This window comes from Cricetulus griseus (assembly GCF_003668045.3).
Source record: "Cricetulus griseus strain 17A/GY chromosome 1 unlocalized genomic scaffold, alternate assembly CriGri-PICRH-1.0 chr1_0, whole genome shotgun sequence".
In the NCBI taxonomy this organism is placed as follows: domain Eukaryota; kingdom Metazoa; phylum Chordata; class Mammalia; order Rodentia; family Cricetidae; genus Cricetulus; species Cricetulus griseus.
In genome coordinates this window covers 32,691,786-32,716,959 of record NW_023276806.1, presented here as the reverse complement: position 1 = coordinate 32,716,959, position 25,174 = coordinate 32,691,786, and the positions used below count along the sequence as shown (strand labels likewise).

Here is a 25,174-nt window from a genome sequence, read left to right as displayed (position 1 = left end):
GTTACCTCTCTAAGAACTGCCTACATAACTCATTTCATTTATGAGTTTCTGCCTCCAAGAATGCCATCATGTTAGTGGCCACTATAAAATAAACTGTCCTTGTAATTACCACATCTTCTGTTTTATATAGCCCCCTCTTAATGATATGATATGTGCATTTCCAAAAGACCTGATTGATGAATACCTTTTCCTTGATCAAGGCTATAACCCTAACCCTTTTTTTAAAGTTATTTCTGTTTATAGTTATTTCTGGTCTGTGAAACAACTTCTTCAAAATACCAGAAGAAAACAGCTCTTCAAAAATAACTTATTCTTCTCTGCCTGTTCTAGTCCCTAACTAGATCTAGGTACTTTCTTGAATTAAAAGGCCATAAATGAGTCTTTCTTTTATGACTTTTCAATATCGTATTCAATGTGACTCCAATCCAGTATACCCATAGACTTACTCATAAACCTCTCCAACAACAGGGTCTTCTTTCTGTCCAGAGCTTTGGAATGATCTCTTGGAAGCCAGTGGTGTTTTACTCTCCCTGGAGCTTGCTTAAAATGAGTGATGGTGATGCCATAGCAGACACACCTTAAAAATGTCAGGTGGCTCTCCCAGAAGAGGAACTCAATGCAGTTCTAGATGAAATACTAGTCTATGTGGTTAGACTTAAGGGATAAGGAATGGAATCCCTACTCAAATGTTTCCTTATGGACTTGAAAATCCAGCTAGCCCCACCTGTATAAAATCCTGCTTGTAAGCAATCAATCTTCATTTGTGACTTTTAAAGCCTTTAAAACCCATAACCACAAATTATGCAAACTTTAAAATGAGCCATCTTTGTCTTGAGAATCATTTTTCATCATAAGAGCTCACTGTAGCCTCTATCTGGTAATTCAGTATGAGTTCAATGTGATAAAAGTGTAAAGGAAATGGAGGACTGAAAAATGTCTGAATAATTCTCCTCCCCCTCCCCCATGAAATTTTACTTAGAATATTTTCTAAGGTTCCTAGGGTAACTTGAAATACAACAGAACTCTAAGTTTTTCCCCACTAAACTTGAAATCTGCCTGTAGGGACATCCTTGTAAACTACAGATTTCTAACCATGAAGACTCTGAATTTTCACAAGTCATGTCAGTTCAGGAGCAATATGGCCCCATAGAAGTCATGTCAAATCCGGAGCAATGTGGCCCCATTGTCCACAGGAATGTGGACTCTCCAAAGAGGCCAGAACACATTTGGAATAATGAAAAGTTTTTAAAGTACTTTATACTATTTGAAGACATTTGTTTTAGAGAACACTTTGGAATCATTAGTGTGTCTTCTAAACCTCATCAGAGAAGCTTCTCTTGCAGTAGATGTCAATTAACAGAGACCTACAACTGTTTCAACATGAACAGAAGAAATCTTAGAGTACTCAGCCAAAAATGGGATGTCTATATCCAACACCTTCTCCCAAGACTCAGGAATGTTTGTGGAAGAGGAAACAGAAAAATTGTAAGATGCAGAACATGTGTGTTAACATTGAAGGAACTGTGTTTTCTAGGCACAACAGGATAGGGCAGTTACACAGAGAAACTCAAAGCCATTGTGACACATAGATAAGACCACGCTCAGGATAGCAAAAGCCCCAGCATTAAAGGGTGAAACTAAGATAAACCACTAGCGCTGTCTAGGAAACCATCAGTGTTTGATAGCTGCTGAAACAGGAAGAGTCAATGTTGTTTAATGATCTGACCATCTGGTAGATTGAACACACTCCAGGTCAGGCCCCACATAAAGAGGAGGAGGGCAACACAACTGGACTGGATTGGAGTGAGGGTATATACAAAGAAAAGAAAAGTTAGGTGAGTGGGGGAGGAAGAGGAGAGAATGGATATGGAAGGAGTTGGAGGACAGAGATGAATATGATCAAAATACATTGCATGAGAGTCTCAAAGAATCAATAAAATAGCTTTTAAAATATCTTAGGCTTTTATGTAATTCAACAAGTTTCTATGTGTTATGAAAAATGTATTAAAATAGCTAGAAAAATAGACATGCAATTCTAAAATTCCTTTCCAAGGGGAGATAGAAGCGCAGTCTAACCCTCCTCCTGAAGTCACAATGACAAGTTAAGGCATGGTTCTGCTGAAAGATTACTCAGGGGAACCAATTAGATAAGGGCATAGGTGAGGACTTGCTTACTATGGGTGCATTCCAGGTCATAGACTAAACCTGGAAAGCCTTTACTCAACAGGGATGAGGGCTTTCATCTAGCCACATAGGTGGAAGCTCCCTCCCCATATCTTCTCTGGTGTATAAACTTTACCCCATCCTCCAGGCCTAGTGAAATTCAGGCAGAATTGGGTACTACTGGTAGTATGGAGTGGCTGGGTACTCAAGGGAGAGTCTCATGCCTCTCCTCTACCCTCCAGGAGGTGACTTGAAGAGTAATGGAAACCAACTGGGATGAACTTTTTGTAAGAGAGCCCAGCTGAAGTGCAAATGGTTGTTGCCTGTTTGAGAGGAGAGTCACAGCAAAACTCTCTTTAATGAAAGGAAGATCACATGACTTAATAGCTTACAGTCAAACACAGCAGAGGGTTTTTATGGTGAAATGTGTCCACCAGTCACTGTGTAATAGAAAGATTTAAGGTCCCAATGTATCTCCCTTTCCTTGAGGATCTAACATAAAAAATATTTAAGAATGGTATTAAACTATTTTACTTTGAAAGAATAGAATATTGACTATTTTTTAAGGAAAGTAAATTTCAGCCATTAAGATGGCTTAGTTTGTTCAAATACTTGTTTCCAAGTTTGAAGACCTGAGTCCAATCCCTGGGAACTACATGTTGGGAATAGAGAGCTGAATTCCATAAGCTGTCATTTACCACATTAATTAATTAATTAATTAAAGCAATAAAAAGGGTAAAATTCTTTAGTATACTACAAACAGAAAAGAAAAGGACAGGTGAGATTGTTCAGTGGATAAAAGCAATTACTGTAAAACCTAGTGACCTGAGTTTTGAACCCCAGATGCTACAGTGGAAGGAGAGATCCAGTTCCTTTCAGTTGTCCTTTGACCTACACACACACACACACACACACACACACACACACACAGAGAGACATAATCACAATGATAATGAAATAAATTAAATTTTACAAAATTTGGAAAAGAGAGACAAGTGGTCATGACAGAAATAGACTCTCTGCACTACCTGACTTGTTTTAGATTAGTTTTTTTTCCCCTCGTCGGTTGCTTTTTAAAAATGCTTATTTTGAGGTTATAATATAGTCACATTTCTCCATGTCCTCTACTTCCTTCAAACCCTCCCATATACCCTCTTTTCTCTTTTTCAAATTCAATACCTCTTTTTTTATTAATCATTACACACATATGGGCATATACATATGTACTCCTAAATATAATTTGCTCAGTCTGTATGATGTTACTTGTGTGCTGTGTTCAGTGATATTTGATGTTGGATGGCCAAATACTGTGCTCTGGAAGACATTCATGCCACTCTAAGCATTCTTTGGTTGCATGCAGTTCTTTGTGTGGGACTGAATCGGGATGGGATTTTCTCTCTCCACTTCAGCATGTCTATTGATGTCTTCCATGTTCCGCTTATTTTTAGGCTGCGATGTGTGAGATTTCATGGGTGTAGCTTCTGACTCTACTAAAAGACACAATCTCATAGAAAACTCACTGATCTTTTGATTCTTTGGTCTTTCTGCTCTCTTTTCAGTGATTTTTCCTGAGACTTATTTCATACACATATTTTATCATATTCTTTCCTTTACCCGAAGTCCTCTAAGATACCGCACCTCCTCCCCACCCATCCATTTCATGTTCTCTCCTCTCTTTCTTCTCTCCCTTCCCTCTCTCTCTCTATCTCTAACAAAAGATACAATTAAAAAAAAACAAATCACCACACTATAACAAAGAAAATCACATGCAAAAAACAAACAAACAAAATAAAACAAAAAAACAAAAGTACAGTCCATCTTCTATTTTCTAACTACTCCTGAACATGAATGTGGCCTGCCCTGGGATGTTGCTCAGATACTCAGAGTCACTCCATTGGAGAAAACTGATTGGAAGCCCTCAGTCATGTCCAATCCAGCAGGGTTCCAGGGAAACACTTGAATAGGGGTGGTAAGGGAATGCAGGAGGGAGAAACAAACACCAACAGATAGTTTTGGTTGGATAGTCTGAGTTCTTGAATGGAGAAATACCACCACACCTTAGAAGCTCAGCATATTTGTTACATAGAATTGAAGAGAGAGTCGGGTTATTGCATACTTCTGAACAAGGGGGCAGGGTAATATTTAAACATAGAAGCAGGGTTATTATATACAGATGACCAAGGAAGCAGATTTAGCTAATCCCAGTAGGAGCAATCTCTATAGGGGAAACAGTATTCAGGACATAAGCATTGGGTGAAGAGAGAGATGGTTGACATTTTTTGCACACATTATCATCACTGACATGTTGACCAGAAAGTAGGACTTTGCCCTTTCCCTCTGAGTCTTACCCCAGGATAAGACTTTATCATTTCCCTCTGAGTCTTCGGTGATGGGGATCTTGGCATGGGCGTGCCCATGTGAACTGCACACACTTTCCCAGAACTTCCTCTGCTCCTCATGCAGCAGCTATTATAAATACCTTCTTGGTTAGAGGTAGGACTTTGCATCCACTTCACTGTCTGGCTTGAGTTTGTTTAGGTCTTGTTCATGTTGGCACAGTCCCTGAGGATTTTTATATGCATCAGTTCTGTTGTGTCTGAAAGATGCAGTTTCCTTGAAGTCATCCACCACCTCTAGCTCTTACAATCTTTTGGACTTCTCTTCCACATAGATCCCAGTGCCCTGAGGTGGGGGTTTGATACACACATACCATTTATGGCTAAGTGCTCTAAGATTTTTCAAGGACTGTACCTCATCCAGTTGTGGATCTTTGTGTTAGTTTCTGTCTGTTGAAATAGGAAGCATCTCTGACGGATGTTAAGTGATGCATTAATTTATGATTACAGAAGTATATCTCAAGGAGTTATTTTACTGCAGTGTTCATTCATCAGAATAAGTAGTAGCACATATCTAGCCCCAGACTCATAGACTCATTAACAATGTCAGTGTAGGTTCCTTCTTATGATTGGGTCTTAAATCCATTTTTCCTTTTTTATTTAAATTAGACACAAGATTGTTTTACATGTCAATCCCAGTTCCCTCTCCCTCCTCCCCTGCCCCCCACCAGCCCCCTATCCCATCCCCTTTCTGCTCTACAGGACAGGTGAGACCTTCCATGGGGTGATCTCCAAAGTCGGTCACTTAATTTGGGGCAGAGCCTAGGCCCGCCCACGTGTGTCTAGGCTGAGAGAGTATCCCTCTATGTGGAGTGGGCTCCTAAAGTCCATTCCTGTACTAGGGGTAAATACTGATCCACTACCAGAGGCCCCGTAGATTGCCCAGAACTCCAAACTGACATCCTCATTCAGGGGGTCTGGAACAGTCCTATACTAGTTTCCCAGCTATCAGTCTGGGGGTCCATGAGCAACCCCTTGTTCAGGTCAGTTGTTTCTGTGGGTCACTCCAGCCTGTTCTTGATCCCTTTGCTCATCACTCTTCCCTCTCTGCAACTGGATTCCAGGAGTTCAGCTCAGTGTTTAGCTGTGAGTGTCTGCTTCTGCTTCCATCAGCTACTACTGGATGAAGGCTCTAGGATGGCATATAAGGTAGTCATCAATCTCATTATAGGAGAAGGACATTTAATGTAGTCTCTTTGACTATTGCTTAGATTGTTAGTTGGGATCATCCTTGTAGATCTCTGGACATTTCCCTAGTGCCAGAATTCTCTTCAAACCTATAATGGCTCCCTCTATTATGGTATCTCTTTTCTTGCTTTCCTATATTCTTTTCCTGACTCAACCTTTCTGCTCCCACATGTCCTCCTCTCCCCTCCTCTTCTCCCCTTCTCTTTCTCCTAACTCCCTCTCCCCTCCCCCATGCTACCAATTAGCTCAGGAATCTTGTCCCTTTCCCCTTCTCCAGTGGACCATGTATGTCTCTCTTAGGGTCCTCCTTATTTCCTAGCTTCTCTGGAGGCGTGGATTGTAGACTTGTAATCATTTATTCTATGTCTAATTCCATATATGAGTGAGTACATACCATGTTCATCTTTTTTGTGTCTGGGTTACCTCACTCAGGTTGGTTTCTTCTTCTAGGTCCATCCATTTGTCTGTGAATTTCAATATTCTATTGCTTTTTTTCTGCTGAGTAGTACTGGATTGTGTAAATGTACCACATTAAATCCAATTTTTAAAGTTGTTTATTATTCCCATAATATTTATGTCACTATTGCAGCAGCATATCTTGTAGGCAGCTCTCTGTTGTAGGTTGGAGAGTTTGTAGCTGGGTGAAAATGATAATTACTTTCTTCTGTGATTGTGTGTAAATGCTCTCCAGTGCTATAATGTCAGTCAGTAAAGCGTAAACCTCTAGTTGGGCTTCACTTCTCTATCCTTTTTCACACAGGTGGGATCTTCCTCATCTCCCTACTCAAACAACTTGTATTCTCTCTTTCTGTTTGTCTAGCTTTGCCATCCTTTTAGCTCCCAGCCACTCCCTCCACATGCATGCAAATTTGAATCAAGAGAAGAATGTTTCTTCACAATTTTCCACTCAGCATACTTTCCTAAGTATTTCATCTTTTTCCTCATTCCACTTTTTTGTGGTGGTGGGAATCTGCTCTAGTTTACTTTTCAGTTATATATTTAATGTTTTTCACATATGCAATAACAATAAGATATAATATAAAATAAACTAGGTTGGAAGGGAAACAGAAAAATTTAAATGGTTTGTGCTTCTGAAGTATTTGCCTTGAAGTTGTTACCATACCTGACTGAATCCACACTCATGATTGTAATAATGCTGGCTATTTGAGTAGTTAAATATTTTACCCATGTAGGGCATGCTTAATTTTTTAAAGCATAATAGGAATTTTGCATTATTTTTTGATAAACAATATAATTGTTCTCCTTTGTTGGCACAGTGTTTTTCAAGAGTAACAGACCAATAGGATGATATACTATAGCAAAGGTTTACCAGAATGGCCTATAATTGATCTGGATTGGGTATCCCAACAATGGCCTCTTGAAGTTTGGAAAATCTACTGAGTTCACAAGACTGGATGCCTCATCATTCTAAATATGGTGCTGAGTGCCTGGAGGATTTCTGTAGAGTTGCTGATCTTCAGTCCACATTAGAACTCAGAGAAGCTACATTCAGATGTTGGTGAAGAAAGTGAGCAGCAGCAGGGAAGATAGATGTACCCACAAGGAAGAAGGGAAAACAGATAAGAAGGTCTGTATCTGGGCTGCCTCTCTGAGGGCAGGCCATCTTTCTTCCATTGAATTTTCCTCGAAAATGCTCCCAAGTACCTACCCAAGCACCTGTCTCTCAGTTGATTCCCAATGCAATCAAATTAACAATATTAACTGCCCCAAGTCTACCACTTCTGAAACTCACAATCAAACACATCACTTGTAAGTCACATCCAACTCCCTGCCATTGTAGATAAGTGGTGGTCTCATAACTCAGAATTTGCTCAGTCCAACTTTAAAGTTTCAATAGTCTCTGACAGTTCTTACAATGTTTAAAAGTTTAAGTGCATATGTTTAAGTACATATTCTCTTCTGAAATTCGGGTTATCTCTGTAGTGTAAGGTCATATAAAATCAAAGCAAGATTATACAACTTCGACAGTCAATGGAACAGAGTAAGCATTTCTAGTTTTAAAGGGAGGAGTGGCAGCAAAGAATAGAAAGAATGAAGCAATGCAAGGCTGTAATTCAGCAGGTGAAATGCCGAGTCTTATAGCTCCTCATCAGTCATCTGGGGCTCGTGATGGAATCATGTGGGCCATAAAGATCTTAAATTAGTTAGGTCCACCCCTCCAGCTCTGCCAAGCACAGGGATACACAGCCAATTCCAGTCTACATCTCCAGCTTTCAATGTGAGATATATCCCATGGCTCTCTGCCATTTCCAACACCCTGGGTGGGGCCTCCATTAAAACTTAGTTTCAGCTTCACAGCTTAATCCAGTGGTCACTCCAGGCCTTCATGAAAAACCTTGTCCTACCACATATTTAACAGTGCTAACTTCTTTGACAATAAGCACTACTTTCTCGTAACCTGATTTGTCTTCGCTACTAAAATTCTTTCCTCTTTGGTTTTTTTTTGTATATCAATTTGTTCTGCTTTTTTTCTTTCTATAGTCCTTGATAAAGCCTGAAAGCAATAGTCAAATACAGCACAGCCTGTCTTGAAATTTCCACCAAATTAGCCAACTGCTCTTAAAGTCAGCCTCAGTCAAGTTCTCTGCACAGTGAAGGGAAAACAGATTCTCTGCCATCTTGTAACTCGAATGGCTTCCAACTCAGTTCCTAGTAGAGTTCTTATTTGCCTTTGAAACGTCATGATATGGACCTTATCTGTATTTCTCTCAGCATTCTGGTCTCCACAACTCCCTTCAGAATGGCCCATTTAGCTTTACTTAAAACATTTTTATGTATCTTTCAGCCCCAAATTCTGAAATCTTCTATATTATTGCCGCAAACCATTTCAAAAAACCTAAGAATCACATGGTCAGCTTTATCACAACAGTAGCCCCACTTCTCAGTTTCAGTTTCCTATATTAGTTAACATTTCTCATTGCTATGCCAAAAACTTCAGACCAAAACAACTTAAGGATGGATTTGTTTTGGCTCACAATTTGATGTTGCAGGGGAAGTCATGAAGGCAGAAGCATGAGGAAACCACTCATCACATTGAGTCTACAGTCAGGGAGCAAGGCGAGATGAATGGTGATACTCAGCTTTTTGTTGTTGTACAGTCTGGGACCACATTCTATGGAATGGTATTAGCTGCATTTCTGGTAGTCTGTACTGCAACTAACTCAGTCTAGAAAGTCCCTCACAGACACTCATAGATGTTGGCTTCCTAAGTGATTTGAGATCCTGTAAGATGAAAATGAACAATAACCATCAAACTTTTCTTGGAGCTTATTCATAAGTGTTATCACATCTAAGAAATTTGGTTAGAAATTCAGCAATAATTTATTGGTGAATCCATTTCTGTTTTTTCTATCTCAAATATATATTCATGGTGAGTTGATTTCCTACGTTCAGCTGTGTGAAAATAAAGTTGACATGTAGGAGTTTATAAGAGGTGTATCTAAGACTGTCCTTGGAAATGAGTTCTGGCCTTCCTCCACAGAACTAAAAAGTTAAAACCAAGGTGGGTGAATTGGCCACAGGGTATTCTTTCTCACTTCTCTGAAGGCCATAGTAAACTCATGACTGAATCCTCATGATAAAATGAAAGCAGGCCAGCTCTAGACTAGTCCTTCTGACACAAATGAACATCTGTATTCTTCATCCTTCCACTAGTGGGCATTGGGGCATGGTCATTGACTTTCACAATGCAGATGAGCATGATATCCAGGAGGAGACAGTCAGTCTTTGTTGATTTGGAGCCTAGTCTACCTACTATTCCTGGATGGCCACATAAGAAAAAAATAACATGCAGCTTATATAATGGCACATAATATATTATGTAGGTGAAGACTCACATGAACTTATGTCAGTGTTTTCTTTCCATTTATGTATTACTAGAATTGCCTGAGATTCAAGTGATTAGGAAGCCTCATGTTTTGTCTTAGTCATGATTATATTGTTGTGAAGAGACACCATGACCAAATCAATTCTTATAAAAGACAGAATTTAATTCAGAACTTACTTACAGTATCAGAGACTTAATCACTTATCATCATGGTGGGAGATTGGTGGCAGGCATAGCAAGCATGATGCTGGAGAAGTAGTTGAGATCTAACTCCTGATATGTAGACAGAGAGAAAGGTGGGTCCCTGGCATGGGTCTTTGAACCACAAATCCCACCCCAAGTAATATTCTTCCTCCAACAAGGCCACACACCCTAATCTGTGTAAACCTATTGAAGAGATCCATTCCCCAGTGACTAAGCTTTCAAATATGTAAGCCTTTGGGGACCATTTATTCAAACCACCACACATGGTATGCTTAAGGAAGACTGGATAAAGTTCTTTAAAAGAAAACATTTTATTTTTATTTGTACAAATGTTTTGTCCACATGTCTAAGCCTCACCTCCATGTCTGGTGCCAGCAGAGGTCAGAAAAGGGCATCAGATCTTTTGGAACTGGAGTTACAGAGAGTTATGAGATATCATATGGGTGCTGGGAATAGAAACGTGGTCATCTCTTCAGCTCTGGATAAAATTCTTATCCATTAAGCAGTATGTTGGTATTAAAGAATTAAATAAATGCTCTCCAAAGTAGGTATATTTTCCTAAAGAAGCAATCCTCAAGCTAAACATTATAACGGACTGTTATACTTTTTGGTCCAAATATCTCCATCACTTAAGTTTGAGATTGTCCAGGTCATGTGATCAGATGGAGAGTTATTCTCACAGATGTTCAGAAACAGTATAGAGAAAGAGGCCTAGATTAAAAAGCAACACAGTATCTCATTTCACACTGAGGTTGTGACCTAGAAATTCTCTCTTATGAGCATGCATTTGAGTTATTTGAATCATGTACCACTTGGCAACAACTTCTGACAATAAACTATGAAAATGACCTTTGAATTGTACATTTTATTCCCCTCATTTGTGAAAGGACATGAAAGCATAAACGTTTCCCTTTGAGGACACTGTAACCAGTGAGCTCATTAAACAATGCCCAACATCTTCTTTCTCCTGACATATTAGCTATTCCATTTAAGTGCCCTATAGAAAGCCCTAAGGGTGGGACTGGTAATTCTAACACTAATCCCACTAAATTTTTAGTGTTTCCATCAGAGACAGGCATTGAGAATATTCAAAATATTGAACCAGGCAGCCCTGGTGTGGGGAGAAGAGTTTCTAAAAGTTACCCTTTCATATATTCACTGAGAGCAAACATGAATCTTAACATTTTCAGTTGCTACTGTTAGAAATATAGTACGGAAATTGGGTAAATCATGTGAAATGTGATGAGCAGCCTTTTACAAACTAGGATACATAAGGAACTTCCTAAGAATTGGATTGATGGCGTTTGTTGGTTTGTCATGTCAACACTATTTTCCCACTTTTATGTATGCTGTCTGACATCATGAGTGATAAACTAGCCCTTATTGTTATTATGGTTTATCTGTCTGCTATTAACTCCCACAGCCTGACTTTACTTCTCTTGGAACATTTCTTCTTAGTTATAATTATTCAAATTCACACATTTGAAAAGACAACATGGTGTCATGCAAGCTCAGCATATTATTTAAAGGATGTTACCTTGGCAGTATTGTATGACTCAGTGTTCTTGTGCCTCTCTTAACATTCACATCAATAAGTTTCATCAGAGCCTGACTTCTGATAATGGGGGGATGCTTTATACAATTTCAATGTGAGCATTACTTTGAGTAACATAAATTTGCTCTAGAGATGAAGACTAATGCTTTATCACCAATTATGACTATACATGTGTATGAAATTGTCAAAGAACAAATTAATGTCTTATTAATTATGGTCTTATTTTTCTTTTGATTTCTTAGCAACATTTATAAACATGTCCAATTATTTGATACTATTGTAATTATTTTATCAGCCTTAATCTAGGTCTGCATTGGCATTGCTTCTTTGTGTACTATGCATATCTAATAGAACCATTGTAACCTATGTTGAAGAAATTGTGGAAGCAATCACATCCCAGTCATTCCAAAAGCTTGATCTCATTTTCATATGCCTACACAAGCACATAAAAACCCGTCAATAGACATGTATTAGAATATCTACAATATTGTACTTCAGTGATTTCTAACAAGTCCTCAAACTGTTAGTGGCTAACACTTGGAGGCAGGTGGCATGTATGGCAGTAGAGAAGTAATTGATTTTTACCTTTCATATTTTATTTTGATTATGGTTATGCCGCTGTCTGTGTTTTACATTTTCTGTATTTTTCTAACTAAAACTGGTAAGGTATAATAAGCTGCCCAAAATACTACCAAAATGAACAAATAAGAACAAACCTAAACATGGCAGGTTTTTTATATAACCAATTCATGCATATCTTTCAAATTGGCTACAAAAAAGTTCAAATGGTTGCAATAACAACACTTAGTAAGTTCTCAGTTGTGGTAAGTATAAGTTGCCTAATTTTTCTCTGCTGTACTTAGTTCTATATTGAACATGCTTTTATATAAAGTACAACGTATTTAGCATAAATTTTAGGTCAAGTTCTTAGCATAGGCATTGCTGGACTCAGTTATTTTTAATAACAAATTAAAATACTATATGTTTATACATTATTATCAACAATTTTCTTTTGTAATATTGACAAAAATTAAATAGATAACTATGAATTATATTTTTTCTTACTGACCTTACATTTTCATGATTGTTTATCCACTTATAATCAGTCTTCTTACATTCAGGCTGCAGTAATAAAATAGTTGTTGTAATTCTTAAATTAAGATAATTTTACAACATTAGTTTTTTGTTTATTTATATATGTGTATATTTATGCATGCCATACATGGTGCATATGTAGAGATCAGAGGACAATTTGAAGGAATCTATTTTCCCTTCTGCCTGTGGGTCCCAGGAATTGAACCCAGGTCCTCAGTGCCTTTATCCACTGACCTCTCACTTAAGGAATTTACCCTAACTAAGTGTATTTACTACAGCAATCACTTTAACTTTTATTGTGTTTTCTTTTTTTAAATTTGGCTTTGAAAGTGGCCATAAAACAGGACAGCCATTCATTTTCCAGGACGATCTTGACAGAGGAAAATGTGACAAAGGTAAGTCACAACGAAGTGAAACCATGAGGTAGGGGAAATTTATTGTTCATGTTTCTTCATAGTGTGTTAGGGATGCTAAGTGGAGCCCCATAGGAAATCCAAAGATATCAGGGAGCTCAATTAGTGACTGAGAACTTAGAGGAGGGCACTATGAGATCACCAGTTCATTAAGGTCATGGACATTATTTTATAGATTTTTTTATAGAGTTGTAGATTGGCTAGTTTATAGAAAGCACAGATTCTGACATCATGCCTTTTGACTGTTCACATAGATTCATTACATAGAAACATCCATTTCTTTTCTTTTTTTAAGGCTTGTTTTATTTTAATGAATGATCTACCTGAGGCCACAGGCAGCCTACTATGTGAAGACATGAGGAAAGCTTTATTTCTTGGTCTCTTCCTCCTTGGACAGAGTATTGATGATCTCCTCCTTCTGGGCCTGTAGGCTCTCCTCAGGGCGCTTTCGTGCTTCCTTGGTCTTAGACCTGTGATCCTCATCCTGGTCAGCCAGGACCTTCTTGCCGGCCTTGTCTGCCTTCAGCTTGTGGATGTGCTCCGTGAGAATTTGCTTATTTTTGAAGACATTCCCTTTGACATTCAGGTACAAGCTGTGGTACATACGGCGGTCAATCTTTTTGGATTCACGGTAACTCCTGAGAAGTCGACCAGGATCCGCATCCTTTGCAGCCAAGTCACCTTCTCGGGCATTCTTGCACTGGCAGTACCCTTCCATCGAGCCAAAGTGTTTTTCCCGCATCCGCCCGGGAATGGACAGTTAAGGGCTTCCGGATGATCAGCCCATCTTTGATCAGCTTCTGTATCTACTGATGGGAATTGGCATTGGCCATATCATTGGTCTCATTGGGGTCCAACCATACCTTCTTTTTACCACAACGGAGGAAGCTAGAGGCAAGCCGCTTCTGTAGCCCGAGCATACTCATGGCTGTGGACGCAAAAGCAAAAGGAAAGGCCATCCATTTATTTTCTATTTAGAAGCATAACGTGTGAGTGTCAGGTATGTGCCAAATACAGCCAGTTACTGATAAGACTAAAATTAAGTCGTTAGTTTCTTGCTGTCTTTATAGAAGTCCAGAGGTTATGTCCCCAAACCCCTATCTGGGAGCTCAAATCTGCCTTTAATTCTACCTCCAGGAGACCCGGCGTCCTCTTTTGGCCCCCACAATACCCACAACAACTTTGCACTTGCACATGTACCACCCCACCACCACAGACACACTCATATAAAGTTGAAAAAATAGGACAGATGTAATGGTACACATCTTTCATCTGAGAGAAAACGGAGGCAGAGGGAGGTGCCTTCCCAAGTCTCTTTTCTATGTGAGTTAAGAACAATTACACCAAACACCCCTAGACCTTGCTTCTGGCCCTCATTCACCACTATAGGAAGAAGATGATGATTAGGGCTCGTGTCCATGCCATCTCACTCCTTTCTGTAACTTACTGGTATTTTTCTATCAGTTAATTCATAAAAAACCCAGCACTTTCCGTGGGGAATCCACCAAGTGCCACTGGGCAGCTGAATTTGCTACCTCACTGGTTAGATACAACTTTCACCAAGCTATTATTGGTTAGTTTGTCTTTTCAAAGGCATTAGTTTGACAAACTAAACATCCTTGTTTTGTGGCTTTTGAATAAAATTGAAAAAAAAACAGGTAATAAAATAAGTAAAATTACCAGTGGGAAACAATTGTAACATTTTCATATAAAATCCATTTTCTGGGCTGGAGAGATGACTCAGCTGCTGTGGAATAATCTTTCTGTACACTATGAATATGCATTACTCTCATTGGTTAATAAAGAAGCTGACTGGCCAATAGCTGGATAGGATAAACTAAGGTGGGAGAGCCAAACTGAGAATGTTGGGAAAATAGAGGGGTGGAGTCAGGAGCAGATGAAGATGCAGATGCAGAGAGAAGCAAAATGGTCATACTGTACTGAAAAAAGTCACCAAGGCACATTACAAAGCATAAATAAGAAATATGTAGGCTGGGCGTTGGTGGCGCATGCCTTTAATCCCAGCACTCGTGAGGCAGAGGCAGGCGGATCTCTGTGAGTTCGAGGCCAGCCTGGTCTCCAGAGTGAGTGCCAGGATAGGCTCCAAAGCTACACAGAGAAACCCTGTCTCGAAAAACCAAAAAGAAGAAGAAGAAGAAGAAGAAGAAGAAGAAGAAGAAGAAGAAGAAGAAGAAGAAGAAGAAGAAGAAGAAGAAGAAGAAGAAGAAGAAGAAGAAGAAGAAAAGAAAAAAGTAATATGTATTAACAAAAATGTAAGAGTTAGCTAGTAACAAGCATGAGCTATTGGCCGAGTATTTACAATTGATATTAACTTTCTAGGTGGTTATTGGAAAGCAGTTGCCAGCACAGGAAAATTCTACCTGCTCTTACCAGACAAAAGCACCTGCTATACAATCCTGAAACCCTGTATTCAATCTCTGGAATTTACAAGTAAAACTACCGAGAGAGGGATAATCTATCTTTTACAGAAATGAGCCCTTAGTTGATTGTACAATAAGTGGTCAATAAAAAGCAAAGCAAAACAAAACAAAAGAATATTTCCCAGACTCTCTAGCCTAACTACATGGTGTAGACAAACAGATGACCTAATGCTGCTCTCCAACACTGATCTACCTAAATCTGATTGCCCTCAGCTGCTTGTGTCATGTCCATCTTTCAGGTCCACACATCTTGTGTTCTGGTCTAGCTGGTGAGTCCACCTGACCCAACCCTAACTGCATCCTCCCCAATTATCGTAGCTATGCCTGGCCCTACAAGCACAGCCCAAACCAGGCTTGTAAGCCCAATTTGAACCTTTCTTAATCTTCAGATTCAAACCAAGTGGCATATCCTGTTTGTCAGCCAACTCTGCTATGTCCACATTAGACACACAACCCATATACTAAGTCCTCATAACAAAATTTCATCATAAGAACAAAGTGAAAGATAAGACAATATGTCCTCCAAATCCAACAGTCCTATAGAAATGTTCTTCATTGAGAATTACTTACATGAACCGCAAGAAATAATAACTTAAAAAGATTAATAAACTTCATCAAAAATTCAAGAATTTTAGAAGGCACAAAAGACAACTGAATAAGCTTAATTAGGATGAATTCAAAGAGAATAAATTCCAGAGAGATGTTTAAGGCTGAATGGAATGGCAAAGACAATACATATTTGAGAACTAAATTTAATAAAGAGAAATATTGAAAAATTCAAACTGAAAGAAAGAGATTGAATTGAAAAACTCACTAGCCTAGCTAGAAAACTAAAGAAGAGGACTTACAAGTAGATTGTATCAAGTAGAAGAATATTAGGACTCAAAGATAAAGTAGAGGGACTAGAACAAATGAGCAAAGAATATAACAAATTTTGAAGGCATTTTCTGGAGATAAGATGGCATCATCAACAAATAAGAATGGAAAAACTGGATGTTCACATGTAAAAGAATGAACTAACTCTAAATGGATCAAATACCTAAATGTGAAGCCTGAAACTGCTGCTAGAGGAAAACATGCAAGATACCTTACAAGATATAGGTATAGGAAAGGACTTTTGGACTAGGACTCCATTTGCCCAAGAATTAAGGTCAATAATTAACCAGTGGGAGTTCATAAAACTTAAGTTGTTTCACAGCTAAAAAAATAATCAACTGAGTGAAGAAGTCCAGATAATCTGAGAGAATCTTTGCCATCTATACATCTGAAAGTAGATTAATATCCAGAATATATAGAGACTAAAAATCAAAGACTCAAAAAATAGAAAAACTGACAAATGATCCATTCAAAATATGAGCTATGAATCTGACCAGAATTCTCGAAGGAGACATAAAAGTGGTTAAGATAGCTCAAAAATGTTCTTCATCCCTTGCCATTAGTGAAATGCAAATTGAAACAACCTTGAGATTTCATCTTACTCAAGACAATGACTAAGATCAACAAAAAAAACCCTACAACAAATGATAAAGAGTATGTGGAGAATGGAAACCCTCAGTCACTATTTGTGTGTTTGGCATAGACACTCTGAAAATTATTCTGGAGAACCTTCAAACAGCTGAAAGAAAACACACCATGTGACCTACTCTTGGTATATACCCAAAGGATATTCAACCATGTTTATTGCTTCTCTATTCACAATAGCTAGGAAATGGAAACAACCTAACCTTCTTTCTACTGATGAATAAGTAATAAAGATGTGATACATAAACACCATGCTATTCAGCTGTAAACTGAAACACAAAGTTTTCACACAAATGGACGGAACTAGAAAAGACCATATTGAGTGAGGAAAAGACTCGGAAACACAAATACCACATGCTTCATCTCATCTGTGATTTCCTATCTCTAAATTTTCAGATATGAATATTTGACCTGGGGAAACCACAGAAACCAGGAAATTCAAAAGGTACCATGGAGCAGGAAGCATTAAAATAGACAAATTATATGAAGGAATAATATGAAGGGAAAATGGGAGGATTTCAGTTGTAGATGGAAAAGGGAAGTCAATACAGAAGCAGAAGAGGCTGAAAAAAGTCACTAAGGGTATTTTAAAATTCCCTTAAGGAATCAGGTTATTTCTCACTTATTCAAAATTATATGCAACACATATAATTTTATGCATATAGACATATAATTTAAATGAAGACACTTGTGCTGAGAAACCTCACCCCCAAAACTACAAACTAACAAAAAACCTAGTAATGCACATGAACATCTCCCTGTTCATTTGGTGGTCAGAAGAGGGCAGATGATCCCCAAAATAATTCATGCTACAGCCATTGCTCTTGTTTGCTTCCCAGAGGGTGAAAGTAAGACCATATTACTGAAGACTCTTCCTTGAGGACACAGGGGATCCAAACTGGATCTTGTCTGGAAGCCTCCTTCTGGAAAACTAACTTTCATAGTCCCAGAGTGTGCTATTTCAGCTGCCATGGGAGGAGAGCAACCAATAGTTATGTTGAGATGTGAAGCCTGTGAGCCATAACGATGCCATAGTATTACAAGAATCCAAAAAGTCTAATAATGGCATTCATACCTTTGTGGTAACTAAGTGCTGTCTTGTTGGACATGAGGGCTGCTCAACAGAAGGGAAATCCTTCCTAGGATTGGAAATTAGCCATTTACCCTGGGCCAGTGGTGGTGTGGTTATTAGAGGGGAGCCTAGTATTAATACTTTAGTAAACTAGTATAATTCTTAACTGTATTCTAAATACTTACCCTTATACTAACAGATAATTGTAGTTCCCTTGAAGAGGCTAATGTTATAACAGAGGGATTACAATACAGAAAATTACAACTGGTTAATGCAGAGAAAACTGTTCCTAAGATGCCCACCCGAAATGGATAAATTTATATTACAACTCCCTCACTTAAGCATTGTAAGAGGCAGAGGGCCAGGAAGTCTGTTGTGAGCTTGTGACTCCTAGAAACAATAGAAAAGTTTCACCCATGATACATCAACAACATAGTTATCTAAACAAGACATCAAGAGACATAAAAATGTGGAAGGGAGATAGTTCACTGAGCCCCACTGATAGACAACGAATTACAGGCAACTACAAGATTCTGAGAGCAGGGACAAGTACTGGTCCCACAGGGAGGGGCCTCCTAATTGGCTGTCCAGGATGGACCATTATGTTGGATTTAAAAAGAACTAAGAAATACTTAATAGACTCAGCAAGTTGCATTTCTTTGATGGTTAAGAATGACAGATTTTTAAAAATATTTCTCAGCCATTTATATTCCATCTTTTGAAAACTCTCTCTCTCTCTCTCTCTCTCTCTCTCTCTCTCTCTCTCTCTCTCTCTTTCTCTCTCTCTCTCATTCCCTGCCCCAATTTTTAAAATGGGTGGTTTTCTAGATGTTGGATTAGTTTGTCATTGTTTTTCATAATTTCTAGATACTTTGTCAGCTATATAGCTAGTAAGGGTTTTTTGTTTGTTTGTTTGTGGTCTTCTTCTTCACTTGAATAATGTTGCCTTTCCTGTAAAGAAGCTTTTGGGTTCACAGGATCTTATTTAATGTCAGTCTTAATAGCTCTGCAGTCAAAAAATCTGTTCCTCAGCCAATGAGTTATATATGCCAGAAAATGGGTGAGCAAAGCTTGTTAATATGTATTTTCTCACAAACCATTTTTTATTAAGAACATTTAAGCCTCTTCTTAAATTATTTTCAATAGCCACCATATTGAACAATAAATATCTTGAGCTTATTCTTCTCATGTAATTGAAATTTTACATCTTTTCAATATCATTTGTCTAATTTGTCTCCCTGTCTCCCTCTTTCTGTCCCTTGTTGCTCTGTCTCTCCTTCTCTGTATCCCTTCTCCCTCTCTCTATCCCATCTCCCTGTCTGTCTCCCTCTCCCTCTCTCTGTCTCCCTCTTCTTTTCCCTGTCTTCCTCCCTCTTAGGAATCCTTTTTTTCCTGTGTATGAGTTCATCTTTTCTTGATCTCACTTATGAGTGGAATTATGCAGTATTTGTCTTTACATGTGTAGGTAACTTTACTTAATATAAAGTTTTCAAGACTTAGTAATACCAGTCATTACCTCTTCACAACATTGCAAACTTGCAAACTCTTCTTTCTGCACAAACAAAATGTGCATAATTTTATTAGGAAATTGAAACTTTTAAATATCCTTAGTTTATTTATTCTGTGTATTCCAAATAAAAATAAAGATATATAATCTTACTGTTAGAGGAGATACAGTCTACCCTGCTATAAAAGGACCTCATGTGGCAAGAGCTAATGCTCCTTGCACATGCTCTCAACCTTAGTAACTCTAGAATAGTGAAGACATGGTGAATACACATCATTTATATTCAAGTACCTGTAATTGTTAGTTTTTGTCAACTTGACACAAACCAGAGCCATCTGAGAAGAGGGGACCTCAACTGAGAAATTCACTCTATCAGATTGGGTTGGGGACATATCTCTGGGACATTTTCTTAATTACTAATTGATGTAGGATGGCTTAGCCCAATGTTGGCAGTAGCATCCCAAGGCAGGTGGACCTGGGCTGTATAAGAAAAGCAGGGAGCAGGAAGGGGAAGAAAGTCAGCAAACAGCATTTCTCTGTGGCTTGTGTTTCAGTTCCTGCATCCAGATTCCAGCTTTGAGCTTCCTTCACCCCTGATTTCCATAGATGATAGATGTAAGCTGTAAGATAAAAGAAACTCTTTCCCAGTTAGCCTTTGGTCATGGTTTATTACAGCAACAGGAAAGCAAACCAGAAAGGTGCCTATATTAAATCCATATTTACATGTTCTGATACAACTGTGTGTTCTCTCTGCCAATCTACTTTGGTATGCCATGACTTCATTTTGGAAACACCTGCCCAACCACTCTACCAGGTAACCCTACCCACTGCCTGGAGTAGATGATTTAGTAGTGTCATAATCCGAATTTTTCTCAACTTCCATTTATGGCTTACATACAATCCTAGTAAAAGTCTCAATAAGTTATTTTGTAGATGTTAGCATACTGATTGTAAAGTTCAAAGTTCCTCAGCAAAGGCAGGAGGACCAAATCGCCAACATAATTTTGAAATAAAACCAGTTGTGGAGGCAGAGTAATGACACTACAACTTCAAGTAAATACAAATAAATTCAAACTACCACTGCATGCTTATCAGAATAGCAAAATCCAAGTCACATTAAATACTGGGGAGGATGTGACATAGTAGGAACTACTGTTTAGTGACTGTGAATTATTAACTAGGAAAGCCACTTTTGAAGTCAGTGTGGCAATTTCTCTCTCTCTCTCTCTCTCTCTCTCTCTCTCTCTCTCTCTTACACACACACACACACACACACACACACACACACACACAACTAAATATGTAGTCACAAATTTGTACTACTTTATACTTGCACAAAGGAGTCAAAAACTCCTATCTGCACAAACCCTGCACAATTTTAAAAAGCAGTTTTACCTAGAATCACCACTAACATGCAGGTAAACAACATGCCCCTTTTTGTGAATTTGCTTAACACAGTTGAAGCCTCAGCATTCATTTTTAGCTCTGGCAAAAATATATGAATGCTTTCAGACTTCAACACCTTTGGCTTTTTAAAAATCACTCCTTCTCCCAAACACTGGAGCAACACTCCACATGATTCTCACCTCACAAACTTAAACCCTTACACAATTCATAGCTGTTGGTCCTGACCCTAGTCAACACTCAGTACCAAAGTCAGGCAACATTCCTCAATTTCTGAATGATTTCTTTAAATGAGCCAATCCACAGTCTCTTGAGAAAGACTCAGGGATGCTCTCCACAGACTGCAATAAAGGAGCAGTTACTCATGTCCTCCCCATCTTCGTGCTTGGCTCCATGTGGCCTCAAGCCTTCCTTGTGCTAGGTAGACACTGTAACCTATCGAAGTCTGAAAGCAACACATTTCCTGTGTCACGAGTATTGGTTTCACTTCCTCATACTGTCCCACTTGACTGACATACTGGAATGTATACTTCACTCATTTCAAGTCATTCCTGCAGAAGAGCTATTGTAACAAGTGCTCACCTACTTTCATAAGAACTGCAAATGAATTTAAAGTAGTAATAATAACAGACCCTTACTTTACAATAATCCCCCAAATCACAGACAAACTCTTAGAATCAGCTGATAGTGCTTGCCAAACAGTTCTAAATGGCTAAAATAGGAAAACTGCCTTCTGAGAAGACACTTATAGAAACTTTTATGGAGCAAATGCACAGTTTGATGCTCTGGGGAACAAAGTATCACATTAAGAGAAAAAATATGCTGATTGGCTGGGAAGAAAGCAGAACAGCAAGCTTTCTTAGGCATTCAGAGCATGGAAAACCCCTCATGAGCACAAGGAAATTTAGGAATCACACACTCAGCTCTACAGATGGTTCATTGGTGAAAAGCACATACTGTTTCTGCAGAGGACTCCTTAGGTTCCTAATACTCATATTGGGAAGCCTTGCTCATAACCCCCTGTAACTCTAGTTTTTTCTTCTCTAACACTGTCTTCTGGCCCCTGTGATCAATGCACATGTATACACAAACTCACACTCAGACACAAGCATTATACACATAATTAAAAATAAAACCAACTCGTTGAGGCAAAGACAGCTACAAACACATCCCAGGGGTAGATGAGCATGTAAAGTCGAACTATGAGTTTTTATCCATGGTGGAGTCTTAGGCAAAGCACGATCAAAAACAGTTGGATTGAAGTAGAGTTAGAGGGAATGTGACTTCACCTTAAAGTGATTACCCTGCATGGAGTCAGTCTGCAGACACTGGGAAGAGATTTTCTTTTATTTCTCTTAAAACTTTTTAAAAATTGTCTGCATTGCTACATATCTGTAACCCTTAGCACTTTGGTAGTGAAAGCAGGATAATTTAGAGTTCAAGACCAGCTTGACCTACATATTGAAATTATTTCCAAAAATGAAGCATGAGAATATCTTGTTTTCTCTCTCCATCCTTTCCCCTTCCTCTCTCCTTTCTTTTCTGAATGAGAATAGGGATCCAGACATCCAAGAAAATCTCTGGCAAAACACTAGCTGATGATTTAAAGACTAGAATCTTCAGAGACCATACAAGATAAAAATGCAAACTTTACCATGATGGTTAAGAAATGTCACAGAATAATCAGTTATGAAACACAATAAAAAGAAAATGCTAATGAGAATGAAGAGTAATTCCAAAAGTACTAAATGTTAATAGCCAAATATCCATTTTTTCAAAAGTAGCAAAATACACATTGTATACACAAACTATGCATTGTACACATTAAGGGGAGAGGGAGTACACTATGTCATCAAAAAAGATTTACTGGAAAAGTCTTTATCTGAACTATCTTCAATATATTGAAGTTTATGAAAGTTTCACTAATACATAGGTAAAATAGAAAGATTCTCCTGAAATATATATATATATATATACATATATATATATATCTGTATTCCATATAGATATATGGAATAGAATAGAATATAGAATATATATATATATATATATATATATATATATATATATCCATATAGATATAGATAGATAGAGAGAATTATAAAACCAAATCAAATTTTCTAAAATACAAAAATATAATCCTGAAAGAAAAATCAATAGATTTTAAATAGTTGATTTGAACAGACAAGGGGAAATGTCTCCAGGAATTTAAGAGCTAAGTGAGAAATAGACCCACGTAAAAATAGTAAGAGCAAGAAAAATGCAAAGACTAAAAGATCTTTGTTACACTATCAGCTCTACCATTATAAGCATAATTGGAGCCAGATAAAGAAAGTAATGGAAAAAGTGCAAAATTGATTCAGAGTATTGGTGATCAAATTTTCATTAAAAATTGATTTACACATCTAACAATCTCAATAAACTCCAAAAGAGACAAATGTAAAAATGATCCACATAAAGATAAGTAGACGAGCCGGTTGTTGCTGGCACACACCTTTAATCCCAACACTCGGGAGGCAGAGGCAGGCAGATCTCTGTGAGTTCGAGGCCAGCCTGGTCTATAGAGCAAGTTCCAGGACAGCCTCCAAAACAATACAGATAAACCCTGTCTCGAAAAACAAACAAACAAACAAAGATAAGTAGACGAGGAAAAAATCCTCTATGGTGTGTATGCTAAGTACAATATTACTTGGCCATAAAAAGAATGAAATACTGATACATGCTAAAACATGTATGTACCTTTAAAATATTACAAATAAGTAAAGAATCCAGGCTTAGAAGATCACATAATCTATGATTATGTTTATATGAAATGCTCAGAATAGTTAAATCTGTAGAGACAGAAATAAAAGCAGTGACTCTCAAGGTTTTGGAAATCAAAAGAGGAAGCGGAGACTTTTGAAATACCTGGGTTCCTGCTGAAGGAAGGGACTATCTCCACTCTTAAGACTTATATGGTAACATGACAGTGAAGGCGAACTGAAATACATTTCAAAATGGTTCATCTTGAGTGACATCAATTTTTCAAAGTTAAAAATGAAAAGTGGAATACTTTATTTAAAGTCATTATAGAAGAAGAAATTGAAAATGTGAAGTGTTTTTAAAGGCATGTACATGAAATAATTAATAATTGACAAAACAGGTTATAGAAGCAAAATCATTGACAAAATTAGTCATTGACGATTAATCAAATCTCTAGCAATTTTCTTTTATCTGTAAGTAGGGGTTAGGAGCTGTTGAATCTGTGAAATTGTGAATGCTGTAATCACTTGTTAGAGGATGATCAGCACCCAGGACACACCTGAGACTTACCTGGATATAGGAGCCAACAGCCATAGTAACAAAGAGGTATTTTTCACTTTGAAGATTTCTGCAGTTAAGACACTCTGTGGCCAAAAGTAATAATGGATCAAGGTAGAGAGGAGTTACATAATTTTCACTGCTTCGCAGTGATGGTATTTATACTTTTATAAAACTAAGTAGTAATGTTCTTCAATTTGTGGCTTATTGCCATAAATTTAAGACTTATCAGAAAAAAATACTAAACTGACAGAAAAATTTCAATAGGCTTTGAAACGTTTTTCCTAATTATATGATGCTATGAAAGGCATTTTCATTCAATAGAAACACTACTTCAGCTTTTGAATTTGAGCCTTCCATGAGCTAGCAATGTGCAATATGATGCCATTTCCAGGTGTTGATTCCCACTCAGTCATGGTTAGCAGGAATAAACAACCAGTGCTTCATGGTGTACTAGTAGCTAAGCTATGAGGATTGGGTATGTTTCCAATTTGTTTTCAACTTAGGGTATTTTGAAGTTAGGTCAAGTTTACCAGAACGTAGCTCATTGTGCATCTAAATCTGTTGCTATTAATATTACATCCAAATGGAGTGCTTCTTCCTTGCCTTCGATGATCATTCTGTATTCAATATGGCAAGAGTAAATTATTGTTGACTTGTTTCATACTATTGATGAAGAAAAATTAGCACTATCATACACCCTAACTTGCAATCAGATGGCCTTGGAAAGTGGAAAATTTCTCTATTTATGTTAGAGTTTAAACCCATATGCCCAAGTATAGTGTGTTGTCCTTGGATTTTTAAAACATGATCAATCAACTGTAATGTCATTGTATAAGAAATGTTTCATATGTGGTTAACAAGCCATGTTCCATCATCTCTAAAAAGTAAGGTAAATTGAATAGACTTTAAGTTATCTTTTTAAGAGGACAGGCCAAAAAAAAATCAATGAAATGATTCTTATATTTTTGGTTGTGAGCCTAGCCTTTAACGGCTGAGCCATCTCTCCAGCCCTCAATGAAATGATTCTTAATGATATTCTTGCTATACTCATAGATTGGTGCCTTG

The 25,174-nt window shown here is 37.9% G+C and overlaps 1 pseudogene; it reads right to left on the bottom strand.

Moving 5' to 3' along the window:
- Nucleotides 1–13,228: 13,228 nt before the first annotated feature.
- On the bottom strand, nucleotides 13,229–13,787 carry LOC100772117 (annotated as a pseudogene).
- Between the last annotated feature and the right edge of the window lie 11,387 nt (nucleotides 13,788–25,174).